This window comes from Onychostruthus taczanowskii, unplaced genomic scaffold (genome assembly GCF_017590055.1).
Source record: "Onychostruthus taczanowskii isolate IOZ18803 unplaced genomic scaffold, ASM1759005v1 scaffold5, whole genome shotgun sequence".
In the NCBI taxonomy this organism is placed as follows: Eukaryota; Metazoa; Chordata; class Aves; order Passeriformes; family Passeridae; genus Onychostruthus; species Onychostruthus taczanowskii.
The window spans coordinates 4270093-4282939 of NW_024502568.1; positions in this window are offsets into that span (position 1 = coordinate 4270093).

Below are 12847 nucleotides of genomic sequence, written 5' to 3' on the forward strand. Positions count from 1 at the left end.
AGTTCCACTTCTCCCCAGGAGCACAGTCCCAGACATGCTCTAGACCCTTACACCTACCTCTCCTCAGATCATCCTTGCTCTGAAGTATGAGGAGAAGCTTCAAGTGCACAGCTGAGGAAGGGACAGAGCAAAACCTCCCTGGGCTGTCTGATTCAACCCACCGAGCTGCATGCTTCCATTTATTCTACAGTAGCCAGGAAAGCATGTCATAAACTGAATCCCACTTCTCGCTGCTTTGCTTGGAGATGTTTGGGGTGCACCTGGGAACAGCTGTGGATTTGCTGACTGTAGTTCTGTCAGTACAGCTGACAGAAGACCTCAGCAACTTGTGGCTTTTCCAGCTGGAGGAAGAACTGGAGATGAGGAAGTCAGCTAGAACATAGTGAGGAGGGTGGTGTCCAAGGTGTTCATTTAGCCAGACCGACTCTGATGTGAAGTTACATACTTAGCTGTAAATGGAAAAAAAAAGCTTCCCAGGGAAATCTGCTTTTGCCATTCTCCCATTTTGATCTGGGTCAGGCTGGACAGGCTCTGCTTTTCAAGGAGAGACGTGGTTACAAAGGAAGAGAAAGGACTACACTGTAGGGCAGTACTGTCTTCCTATTATAGGTTCATTCTTCCACGCCCAAGGGGGAAATGGCTGATGGCCTGCAGACATTTCTTAGTATATGGGAAGAATAATAATAAAAAAAGATACAAAAAATCACTTCCTAGAAGAAAGAAGAAACTCTCTCACTTGTACAGGTTGTGGTGCAATACAGTGAAGAATCCATAAAAACAAAAAAAACAAAACAACAACAACAAAAAACCAAAAAAACAAAACAAAAACAAACAAACAAAAAAACCCAAAAAAAAACAGGAAAAGGAATAGCACCTTAGATTTAAATATATTTCCCCTACATATAAATGTCCCAAACAGTCCTTCCTCTCCCTTAAGATTTAAGCTGCTATATATTCTCCCCACTGCCATGAACAATATTTATCTCACATATAGCATGGAGCAATAGCAGTCCTTCCTCTCCCTTAAGATTTAAGCTGCTATATATTCTCCCCACTGCCATGAACAATATTTATCTCACATATAGCATGGAGCTGATATAACTTCATGTACCAGTTCAAAGGAGCTTACACATTTCTCTTCCAATCCTGGTGCAAAAGCAATTCCATTTCCAATATATCTTCTGGCTCCTGTACTGCCCTACTTCTAAACTTTGTGGAACAAGCACCCAATTTTGTAGAAGTGTGTGTAAAATTTTTGCCAGTTTTCTGGGTTGCACTTTCATTCAACCTAACAAGTCTCAGCTTCAGCAATCTACATTTCATGGCCTCTCAAGTAAACCATCCTATGTTTATGCCCATCAAGGTATCTGTCCAATCCATAAATGACAGAGTCTCACAGGATGGAAACTAAAGCAGATTTTCTGTCTGTGCTGACAGAGCAAAGCAGGCTACCAGTTTTCTACCATGAGAGAGTAAAGCAGAAATGTTAAATTTGGAGGAAGACTCCTGGGAGCCAAGATTTGAACAGCTATAGAAGCCAGAAATTCCCCAGTCAGCAATGCACTTTTAAAGACAAGCCTGACTGTCTGGAATTACTTATGTGCTTAAAATTACATGGACACTGAAGTAATTGCCAAACTGGGGCCAACAGCTATATCTGACAGGGTGATCCAAAACATTCCCTACCCCAGTATGTCCCAGTGTTCCTGCTCTTGAACCTGCAGAAAGACCTGTGCCATTAATATGTAACTGAAGCCTTGACTGAAAGGCTATGAAGGACCTATTGCTAAACATTAAACTAGACATTTGTCCACCTGGACAAAGATCATATGCATGTATGTGCAGCTCATCAAAGCCAGATATAACCTGTAAAGACAAATGAGCTGGCCAGCAATCCTCTCAGATTTTCTGGACAGCTGTGTGCGTGCTTTCAAAACATACTCTGATGACACCCAGGACAAGCAGATTCCATATCCAACTTCTGAATGAGGACATGAACCCTGGACTGAAGGAAATTCCTCTGGTTTGTTATCTGTTGAGCCTTTCATCTGCATTTGCTCCTGGCTGATGTAATGACACCTCATCAAAACGGTTTCTAAGAATATCATACACATTGCTCTGAGTGCCTGCCACATCATTCAGAGCTAGCACCACAGCACAGGGGATTAGCCCTTCATTTCCATTTGTGGCCCTCAGATGAGAGAGTTGTTCATTCAGCAGTTCATTTCAGAGAAAAACTAATATCTGCCACTTTTCATATCAGGTGGGGAGCTGAAAATTCAGGGTTGGCAGATCAAGCAGACAGACTGCAGGCAGAGAGATTGCACACGGAGTCAGGATGTTCTCTGGCATGATCCTATTTATGAACAGTGAACATGAATTCCTCCTTCTGTCAGCAGAGGAGAAATACATGAAACAGGGACAATATCTGAGGTCACAGCTGCAAATGTCTTTGAAGGTGAAATTGTTGGTGTGGAAAAACCTTTAGTACTGTCTTAATCAAATTTCACTGTAGGGCCAAACTGAAAAAATAAAAAAGGATGCAATTAAAAATTAAAGTCCAAAACTGTTCCTGAAAATTTCTATTCAGCTGCTGCATAACCTTGAAGCTGTCTGAACTCTCTGGCTGACTTAGTTGCCTAAAGGTGCCTCTGCACAGACCCAGAACTACCTGCCCTGGCAAAGCAGAGTAGTTCACTATAAAATAGCTGCCTGAAAAGTAGCAAAATCCAAAGAGCAAGTGCTTTTGCAGACCTGCATTGCACACTTTCATTTCCCACCACCAAGCCTCCACCTTTTCTCACAATTGATAAGAAAGCTTCAGTTGCAATGATATATTAAAGAAAAAAGAAAAAAAATTAGATGACTGCAAGGACACACAGGTGTGAGTCCCACGTGACATTCCCACATGCTACAGAAGGGCAAAATGTCAGATGTACTGCTGTCCACACCACTTCCTCTTAGCTACTCCTGGTGAAGTTGCATTGCCAAGGATGAAAGCATTAACTGCCCTCAACAGGGGGCAGGTTCAGAATTCCCCAAAATTCCAACCAACAGGCATCCAACAGCCTATAAAGATGCACCTGCCCTACTGGGGTTTGAGATATTATTAGCTGCCCCTATATGCATGACAGGTAAGTGAATGATGAGCCTGCCTTGAGGATCAGCAGGTGACCTGGTGTTATTTCTCAAAAACTTGCAATTACTAGGAATGCTTGTTACTTAACTAGAAGGCAAATTAGAATAGTCCACCATGATGATACCAACAAAGTATCTAAACCTGGACCACTCCCATGACAGAAATATTTTCTCTGATTACAGAGGACATTCTGGTAGTCATAAATCTTCTGAGGGAAAACACACAGACCACATTTTTTGTGTTGCATCTGTGGACTAATTAGTGTCACTTCCTATGTTTAAAGTGCCTTGTACAGTAGAAGGGGGGTAAAGCAAACTGTATATACTCTACCCATATTTAAATGTGCCCTTCTACGATGACAACAGTCACTCTGTTTATTAAAATGTTTTAGAGGGGACTTCCTTTAGTTTAAAAAAAAATAAAATTAAAGGCCAGAGTAATTTCAACAGTAACTGTCTTTGCAGGTACTCCTCATCACAGCCTGGCACTAACACAGTGAGAAGGAATCTCTGACTGCAGTTATTTCCCACACCTGTGCCACCAGGGCTGACTTAATCTAATCAGTGCATGTTCATTTGCTGTGTCTTTTGCTGCTGATCATGGTTAAGAAGTTTCCACTCCCTGGACACTTAATCCTATGTCTCTGACAGAGTTCCAGCTATCTCAGCTCTTATCTATCTAATTACTACAGAATGCAATCTCACTCTACAAAAAACTCAAGTTGGAAAAAAAATTAACAAAGTAGATCAGCTGGCAGAACTGACATGACAAGAACTTCTGGAGAAGAAAAAGTCATAAGGTGTAGTCAGACCAAGCATCTCTTAAGCAACTTAATTTGCCCCTCTTACTGTGCCCTAAGACCAACTGTGCTTCAGAGGAAGAACAGAATTTTATGGCAGGGTTTCTATGTTGCCTTGCTCTTTATGCTGACTGGACTTTCAGGTGATGTTGTGATAAAAATAATAGAAAAAAAAGAATGAATGGAAAATTTATATAATTCTTCAAAGGAAAGCCTATTTTGATTTAATTTGTTTGTTTTACAGCCCAAATATTACCACACTGCTGTGGATTCTTGAGGTCAGGATTCTCAGCATCCAGAGTTCCAACACACTGCAACCCTGTGCCCCTCAAGGCGCTTGATGGCTAAGTTTTGTAAGCAATCACAGCTGTCTGTGTAGGACAAGAAGTTCTTTAATTTTTATGAAACCTCTTCTAGGCTTTTGGTGCTAGTGAGACATGCAGGTATCAACCTAATTTGATTTTCAGCCAAACACAGTTTAACCACTGACATTCCAGCTCCTTCAAACTCAGCTGCAAGTCTGAAAGCATCTTGAACGTTTAGAATGTTTGCAAAAATTTCGTCTCCTCCTTTCCAAGAGAATACTCATCAGCAGATAGGGCAGAGCAGCAAAGATTCCTTTTTCTCAGGCCAGACTACAACTTTCCATTCAAAGTCAGTGCAGTTAATTATCTTTGAAAGTATTTATGTTTCATCAGTGTCTAAAGGCCCCAAAGCAAAGCTTTGTTAGGCCTGGCATTACATAAGGCAGAGAGAGTAAGATTCTGTCCTGAAGTGCTTTCAGTCTAAGCACGAAAAACCAAAATGAGCACATAAAAGTAACAAAAGGACCAAAAAGAAATAACTTGCCTGAGATCTCACAGACAGTCAGGAATGCACTGGTCTCACTTGCAATACTCAATAAAGCCAGTCCTTTTTCCACAAGAAAAAACTAATTAATGTGATTATCTTTTTCTGCCTCCATCTCCATTGTAGAGAAGACATATTGGTGTCATTTAATTTCTACACTTAACAACTACAAGGATATAAAAAGCTTTAATTGCTGGTTCTTTCTCACTGTGTAAAGAACTGAGGTTGAAAGTCTGATTCCTCTTTGAAAGGACTGTGTTGGGTAGAGAGGTTATGAACATTTCACTGGCACTGGATTTTATTAGGTCAGTGTTTCAAAGACATGGCTGTGATGTCCAATAAGGACTGGCAGCATTCAAACAAAACTTGTACACAGAAAAGCACAATACAAGAAGCTGTTTCTCAGCAATATCCCATTACATACACATTTCCAACTGAGACTGAATTAGTCAAAACCTATTCAATGTACTTAGGTTAACTCTACAGACCCCTTTGGATTGCAAATCAGATCGGCAGAAACTGAAAGAAAAGGTTTGCTCAGACATTAGGAACAACCCAGGAATCCAAATTCACAACAGTTCTGACTCAGTCTGGCTCAGTTTCTGTTAGGCAGGTTAAAATGTATTGTTTGTACCAAATAAAGCATGAATAACAGCTCTGCCTTTGCACCTCACTGCTGCTGGAGCTGTAGGAGACAATGCCCCCCACCCAGGACACTCACAGAAACTTCACCTGCAGCTTCCTGCTCAGAGATTTTCGGGTGGGGCAAGGCTGGGCTCAGTGATGCAGGGGACTCTTCAGGCAACTCTGAGTCTCTGTATCTGACCAAGTCCTAGAGTCAGTATGCTGAGATTGTTTCTAATTTCAAGTCGTTCTGATCCAACCTCTCTTTTTTAGAAAAGATAACAAAGTGGTGCTCTCATTAACATATTTGATAAATTACTCTAAAGGATTCAACCCTGCATTAACCTATTTGCTCAGCTTTACTCTTGGAAGAAGAGCTAACAAGGCTGATTTCCTCAGACTCCAAGAGTGCATTATCATTCCTTTGGCCCACTGAGCAGCAGGCTGTCAACTTTTTGAAACAACAGGGATATTCTTTACACTGAAAAGAAGATTAATAGAAAATTGTGTGACGTGATGTCATTTGGGGGAAACAAAATCCCTTCTCTTTGTTTTTTTTCTGTATCCCCTGGAGAGTCAAGAGAATGTTTTCAAGTAACTGCAGGTAAGTAGCAATTACATTACCAGGACTTTTTTTACACTTTAGCCAAAGGAAATTTTGCTTTAACATGCATAAAATGAACAGCCTGTGATGCAGAGACACAACCACAGTCTCTTTTCCATAGGAAAGCACATAAAACCCAGACTAGAGTGAGCAGCCTGATATCCTTACACATTCACTCTCACATTCTTTACTCCCCATGATACTTCAGATTGTGTTGCATTGTGGAAAAGTTTCAGGGTGAAAGGAATCCCAGACAAATCCACTCATATCCTAGCATGTTGCAGGCCTTTACACTAACATCACTGAACAATCACTCTTGTCCATAAAAATGGAAATAGGACTGGGACTACCACTTCCCCATGGTGTTCCAGCTGTGTTCTAAAAGAAAAGGACAGCAGCTGGTATTTGTGCTCTGTTATGCAACCGGAATGAGGAACATTATTCCTGAATACAAATCCTTTGGTTTAGGCATGACAAAAATATCAAACTGCTCAGAAAGGAAGTTACAGGCATATGAGAAAGCTGCAACTAAATGCACAGAAACACCAAACCCGTCACAGTGAGGGACCTCTGCTGGCATTTCCTCAGGTGGGGTCACTCACAGGTCTGGACCTTTGGCCTTGTCTTTAGCCAAAGGGCAAGATACAGACCTGGGAATCCTGAAAGTCACTGCTCCTGAGCATGTGTTCTCACTACCATGGTTAATTCAGAAGTATCTTAAATCAGAACTAACTTAGTTACCCACTGTAACTCCCAATGAACTCAAGTTTTTTACTGTGGTTCTTTAATTTCAAGAAGCTGTGGACTCCAGGTCCCGAGGTGCTCCTGCACCCTGGGTGTGTCCCACTGCCTGTGTTACTGCTCCTGAGGCTAGAGCAGGTGACTGGGCTGCTGCTGCACCACTGCAGAGCCCTGCCCTGCCCTGCCCTCCCCTCCCCAGCAGGGCAGCAAGATGGCTGCTGGACCATCTAATGCTGCAAAAAACTGCACCAGCTGCACCCCACCACACCTTCTCCCGGGATGTAAAGCCTCAGACTTTCCAGCTTCCAAAGTTTTGCTTTAACAGTATTCACCTACTTAATCCTTTCCCCCCTACTTATGTTTCAGAAACTCAGGCAGCAAGAACACACCACTCAGCAGTGCAGGATGTCTCCAGCAGTAACAAATGGACTACTTTGGAAAACATAATTGCTGGGTTGGGGTTTTCAACACATCTCTGAAAACATAATCTCTTATAATTTGAGTCCTGACTATGCTACCACCTACTAATACACAGAAAGACTCACTGAAGTGGAACTGCTCTTTAGTCTCACCATGATTAACACCTGCCACAGGAGATGTAAATTCCCTAGCAGCTGTGAGCTAGGATTAGAACAAGGTTGAGGTTTTTATGGGTTTGGGTTGTGTTTTTTCTTTCAATGATGAGGAAAAATAAAGAGCTTTAAGAGACATAGAAGTCAACATTTTTTCCAGTTTTCTCTTTTCCTATTTCTCAAACATAAGAGATTTCTTTTGATGTTTTTTTTTTTTGTTTTGTTTGGGGTTTTTTTTGTTTTGTTTTGTTTTTTGGGTTTTTTTTTTGGTTTTTTTTTTTTTGCCCCTTTCAGAATTTGCTTTGGAAACTTTAAAAGCTGATTGGGATATTTGCAATAATTTTTAGAGCAACCTTCCTTCCTATACTTCAAGTCCCCTACCAAATTTATTCTACCTTAACTACCTGCATCACTAGATACTTCCTAAAATACTATTTACAGTTCATGAAACACTTTCTGCATGTCTGCAGAGAACTGGCTGATTACATGGTCCCAACACCTTTCTGCAACTCAGCAACTGACCTGGATGAAACACCTTCTCTCTTGACATCGTGTTTCCGAGCAGCTGATGGTAACTCCCCAACAATTATCAGTCATCCATGGGAAGCAAAGAGATAGGACTCAGAATTGCCAACTCCCAAATATTTAGGGGAATGTTTCTTGCTCCTCTCACCCCCCTGTAAGGTAGAATCAACGTGTTTACACAAGAGCATTGAATTTCCAGCTATAATTCTAGTTCTCATAAGATCAGATAAAAGTTTGAAACAGCGATGCCTAACATTTTTGTTATTTTATGTTGTGAACTGCTCTACTTTAAAACTAATGTCTGAATCTGGTGGGGGTATGGGTATATGGAAATAGCAGAATTTAACATCTGTGCTGTAAAGAAAACTTGTATCCAGATCAAAAAACACTATTCTAGTGGAAATTTTAAGGTATTGAGTGGTTACAGAGAGAGACAGTTCTTGATGCTTTTCAGTTACTTTGAATTCCTCTGAGTTAATGATACACAAAGCAAGAATGCATTTGAAGTCCCTCAGTATGCAAGAAATCTACTTCTGCCATTGTGTCCTTAGCTTCAAAAAATCCTAATTAGCAATTGGTCCAATCTTTTAATGAGTCTGTAACATCCTTCAACTCTGCAGCAACATGCCATTCAGATTGCCTTTCCTATTTTAATGTGAGTTAAATTAAGGTTTAACTTTTACTCATCTCCTAACTTTCCCAGCTGTGAATAATCCTCACAGCTCAGCGATTTGGCTGGTGGTATTTGTTACCTGGGACATGCTGCTTAATTGCTACTACCTGTCCTAACAAGCTCTCTGACTGAGACAGCTGACAAACGTCTAAAAACAAAATGAAAGAGGAAAACAGCAACAAATCCTCCTCATCTTAACTGGGTGGTGTGAAAAAGGGGTTACCTCATCAGCCTTTGTAATTTTCAGGGATTAATTAAAGGATAATGTTTGCTGCAGAGGAGTTTATGAGGCAATAAATAGCTTTTGCGGCTGATTAAGTGCCAAAGCAAAGCTGATAAAGGCATCTAATAATTGCAAAAGCCATTTAGTGCCTTGAATACATCTCTGCCATGGATGCAAGACTTAGTCTGTGACAGATCAGCAGCAGACTAAGGAAACAGAGAGGGGCTCTCCTTGCCTTCAGACACCTTGGGGGGATAACTAGAAAAGTCCACAAGGTGTACAACTCGGCCCCAAATCCGGGCTGATCCTCACCTGGCAGGAATCCAAACACCCGCAGCTGAAGCCGTCGGTTTTGCTGCTCTGCAAACGCCCCAACAGCGCAAAGCCCTCGCCAGGCCCCGCCTTGCCGGGCCCTGCACCACCGGCCTTGCCCGCATTGCTCCGGCGGCTGGGGTCACAATGGCAAACCGAGGAGCGGGATGAAATGGGAAGACGGGGAATTTGAGGCCGGCTTGCACTGGGCAGCCGCCATCAGTGGAACCCCTGAGGGCGCTGCGGGGATCCCACACTGCGCCCAGCCCCGCAGGCAGCGCGGCCCCGCAGGAGCTGAGGGGCCGTGCCTCCATCCCTTCCCCCGTGAGGGCGATGGCAGGAGCCCGAGGAGCAGGGAGACACTCGTGGTTCTCAGGCCCTTTCTTCTGTTACGTCGTTTGGAGAGTGAGGGATAGCGAGGGCACGAAGGCAGGAAAGGCTTAGGTTGGATATCAGAACAAGGTTCTTCACCCAGGGGGTGGCTGGGCACTGGAACAGGCTCTCCAGGCAAGCGGTCACAGCGCCAACCCTGGCAGAGTTCAAGAGCTGTTTGGACAAGGCCTTCAGGAACACAGTGTGGCTCTTAGGGCAGTCCCGTGCAGGGCCAGGAGTTGGACTCGATGAGCCTTGTGGGTCCCCTTCAGTTCAGGATATTTCGTGGTTTCCTGACTCTATGGGGGCTGTGCTGGCTGCCGCATCCTCACGGCCGGTGTTGGGCCTCAGCTCGTCTGGAAGGGTTGTTGTTTCTCTCTAGGTTTCTGTGCAGGTGCAAGAAGCTGTGGGGTGTTTGTAGCCATCTGCCACTTAAACTGATGGAAACTTTGAGTCTGGCTGGTTTGTTTTCTCCTTTGGGGTGGCACAGCAGGCTCCTGTGGTGGTGGTTGGAGCTACTTTTCCTGCTTAAGTGGGAAGGGGATGAAGCAGCACACACCAGGCTCCCAGTGGTAAGGCATTCTAATCTCTTCCACAGCAGTACTTCGGTGGCTTTGCCAGCTGTGACCACATCTATATTGGAGGCAAAAATACTGCACAGTGGGAAACTGAGAGAAATAAACCAGAGCTGGGGAAAATAGGCTGGTGGCAAGTGCATCCCGTGTCCCTTCCTCCTCCTTCGCTTTCCCTGCCCCTACACAGCCCATGTAAACTGTCATGGGTTTTGGTGGTTTTTCACTCTCCTTGCTTTATTTGCTGCCTTGCTCTTCAGCTGATAAATAACAGGCACAGCCAAAGACTGATGCAACTTCTAACTGTGAGAACACAGAGTTCTGCATTTTATAAACAATAATTAACTACTGCTGACTGTGTCGGCCGTGAGAAGCCTGAAATGCTGATCACATCTTGCAGCTCTCACCAGGGCAGCAAAGAAAGCAGAAGTACCAACTTTGAATTCTGTCATGTTGTCCTTTCCAGCTTGCAAATGAACTGATGATTTAACTGATATGATGCCTAAGTGGGTGAACTTTAAATTAGTCATAAATGAAGACAGACACTGGTGGGCTGGCATTTACTGTGGGTTTTGTTATTCTTCATGATTCTTTCCTCTGCCATCTCTTGAAAACACATTCTCTTGAAAATGAGCATGGGCTGCATTTTGACTTTATGCCCAGAAGTGAACTTTGCCTGTGTTCATATGAATCCAAATATGTCCAAATGAACATGAAATAGCACCTGAGTACCTGAAATTTAGTTGACAAGTTTGATTCAGTTTGATTGATGTGCTTTGTGAGTGATAATAATTGCAAAATAGAGGCCAAGAATGAACAGTTGCAAATGTCCCAGAAGTTTTATAATCTGGACTGTGTGGAGGCAAGGGCAGCATGGAGAAATGGATCAGAACACAGTGCAGCATTTTCCTAAAGGCACGCTTGTTTTGGTAATGCAAAGTTAAAAGTCAGTTTTGCTGCTAAGTGAGGCAGCTCTGATTCAGAAGAAAGGCAGGAATTGGAAAGTGTAATTTTCTGGGAGTTGATGTATTTTTAATGTCTTCCCTCTCTGGCTACAGCAGAGATCATGACAAATTCAACTGACTTTTTTCAAGCTCTGTTGTTGCAAAAGCAGATTTTAACATCTGCGTTAGCTCTTCCCTTGGCTTGCCATTCTGTGATTTCTACTTGAAGCCTTTATTTCTCAGATGCTGGGCTGTGATTGATAATTAAATCTCTGTAAGTGCAGTATGAGTCACGAGAAACAGGGTCAGAATACATAAATGTGCTCTGGAGAGCACAGTATTTACTCAGAGAGAGCTAACATTGAAACAGCAGCAAAAAGCACACAAGTTAACCACATGAAATGCTTGGGCCGCTACACTGAGCACTAGTCCCTTTTCTCAATGGAGTATCTAAGCACCCAGCCTGCATAAACTGTGAAATGTAATTACCCTGACATATGGGAAAACTCTGGCAGGCACAGCCTTGGCATGGACAGCGCAGCACAGCCCTGCAAAGGCCCCTGGAACTGGAGTGCATTGGAGACATGGCCAGCATGTTCTGATAGCTCAGCTATTTCTGAGCCTCTCACTGAACTGCAGAGTAGTTCACTTTGCTGCATCCCTGGAACAGCCATTTGGCAGGATGTACTGTATCCTTCCTTTCTCCCCCTTCCTGCAGCTTTCGCACCTGAGGCTGAATTCATGGGTTTGAAGTTTCTGCTCTCTGGATCAACTTCCTTCCCTCATCTGAAAAAGGGAAAATGAGCAGTAAATGTTTTCATTTAGTATGTGGAATTCCTTTTACAACTTAGCGAATCCTGGTCTGAATTTTACTTTAAAAGAAAATACTGAAGGTCATATCTGTAAGAGTTTGTGATTGTTGATTACTTTGTAAATTGTCAGACACCCAATTCCAAGTTAGCTACCCACATGACTGAGCTAAGTAAACAGAACAAGTCTTGAACATATGACTTTTTAAAGGTTTGATAGTCTTAAAGAAGAAAGCCTAACACATTTCCTAAACCCTTGTGTGCTGGTTTGTGCAGATGCAAGGCTGGTGGGTACGACTTGAGATGTAAAGTTGCAATTTTGGATCCCAGTGTCTACAACAAGTTAATAAAAATGCCTTAACCTAGGCAAAGGACAACTTTCTCTCGTCTTCTTGCCTATCTACTGCAGCATATGCACAGTGTAAGCATAGTGTATTCAGCTGTTGCCCAAGAAAAAAAGATACAGAGGAGCTTGGACCTTCTACTCTTTATGTTAAATTAAAGGTACCTGTTATAAATAGAAGAAAATTAAGGTTTTGTTGTCATTGCATAAGGCTTATGAATGCAGAGGACTTGGCATTATGAGCACCATGCTTGCTCCAACCAACAGAGCTCATCTCAAGGTTCATACCAGCAGAGCTCTGCCCATGCACACACACAGCAGATGAAGAGCATCTCTTTTTGAGTGACATCCAAGATCACAGGATTGTCAGTGTGAACTTAGAGCTCTGTTACCCTGCTGCTATCTGGTCCTCCCAGGAGGGGAGTGGCATTCCTGTACTGGAGAGGGTAGAGCTGTCAGTTTCACACCAAAGGAAGCTTTTCCTTGCTGGGCACAATCCCTGAGTCTGGTCTGCCTGCTAGAGAATCAATTAAATCCTGATTCCTGAACAGGGATTTGGCCTTAAAAACAGTGTAACTGAACAGATACTTCAAACCTGCTGTACAAGACAATACTGGAGAACTAGTGAAGCTACTAGAAGATAAGGAGCCACTGAAAGGGTTTCTGACACAAATTCAAAGGTCATGTCTTTTAATAGACCACCGAAAGAATTTAGATGGATTATCATCTCTATAAAAATCCTTATA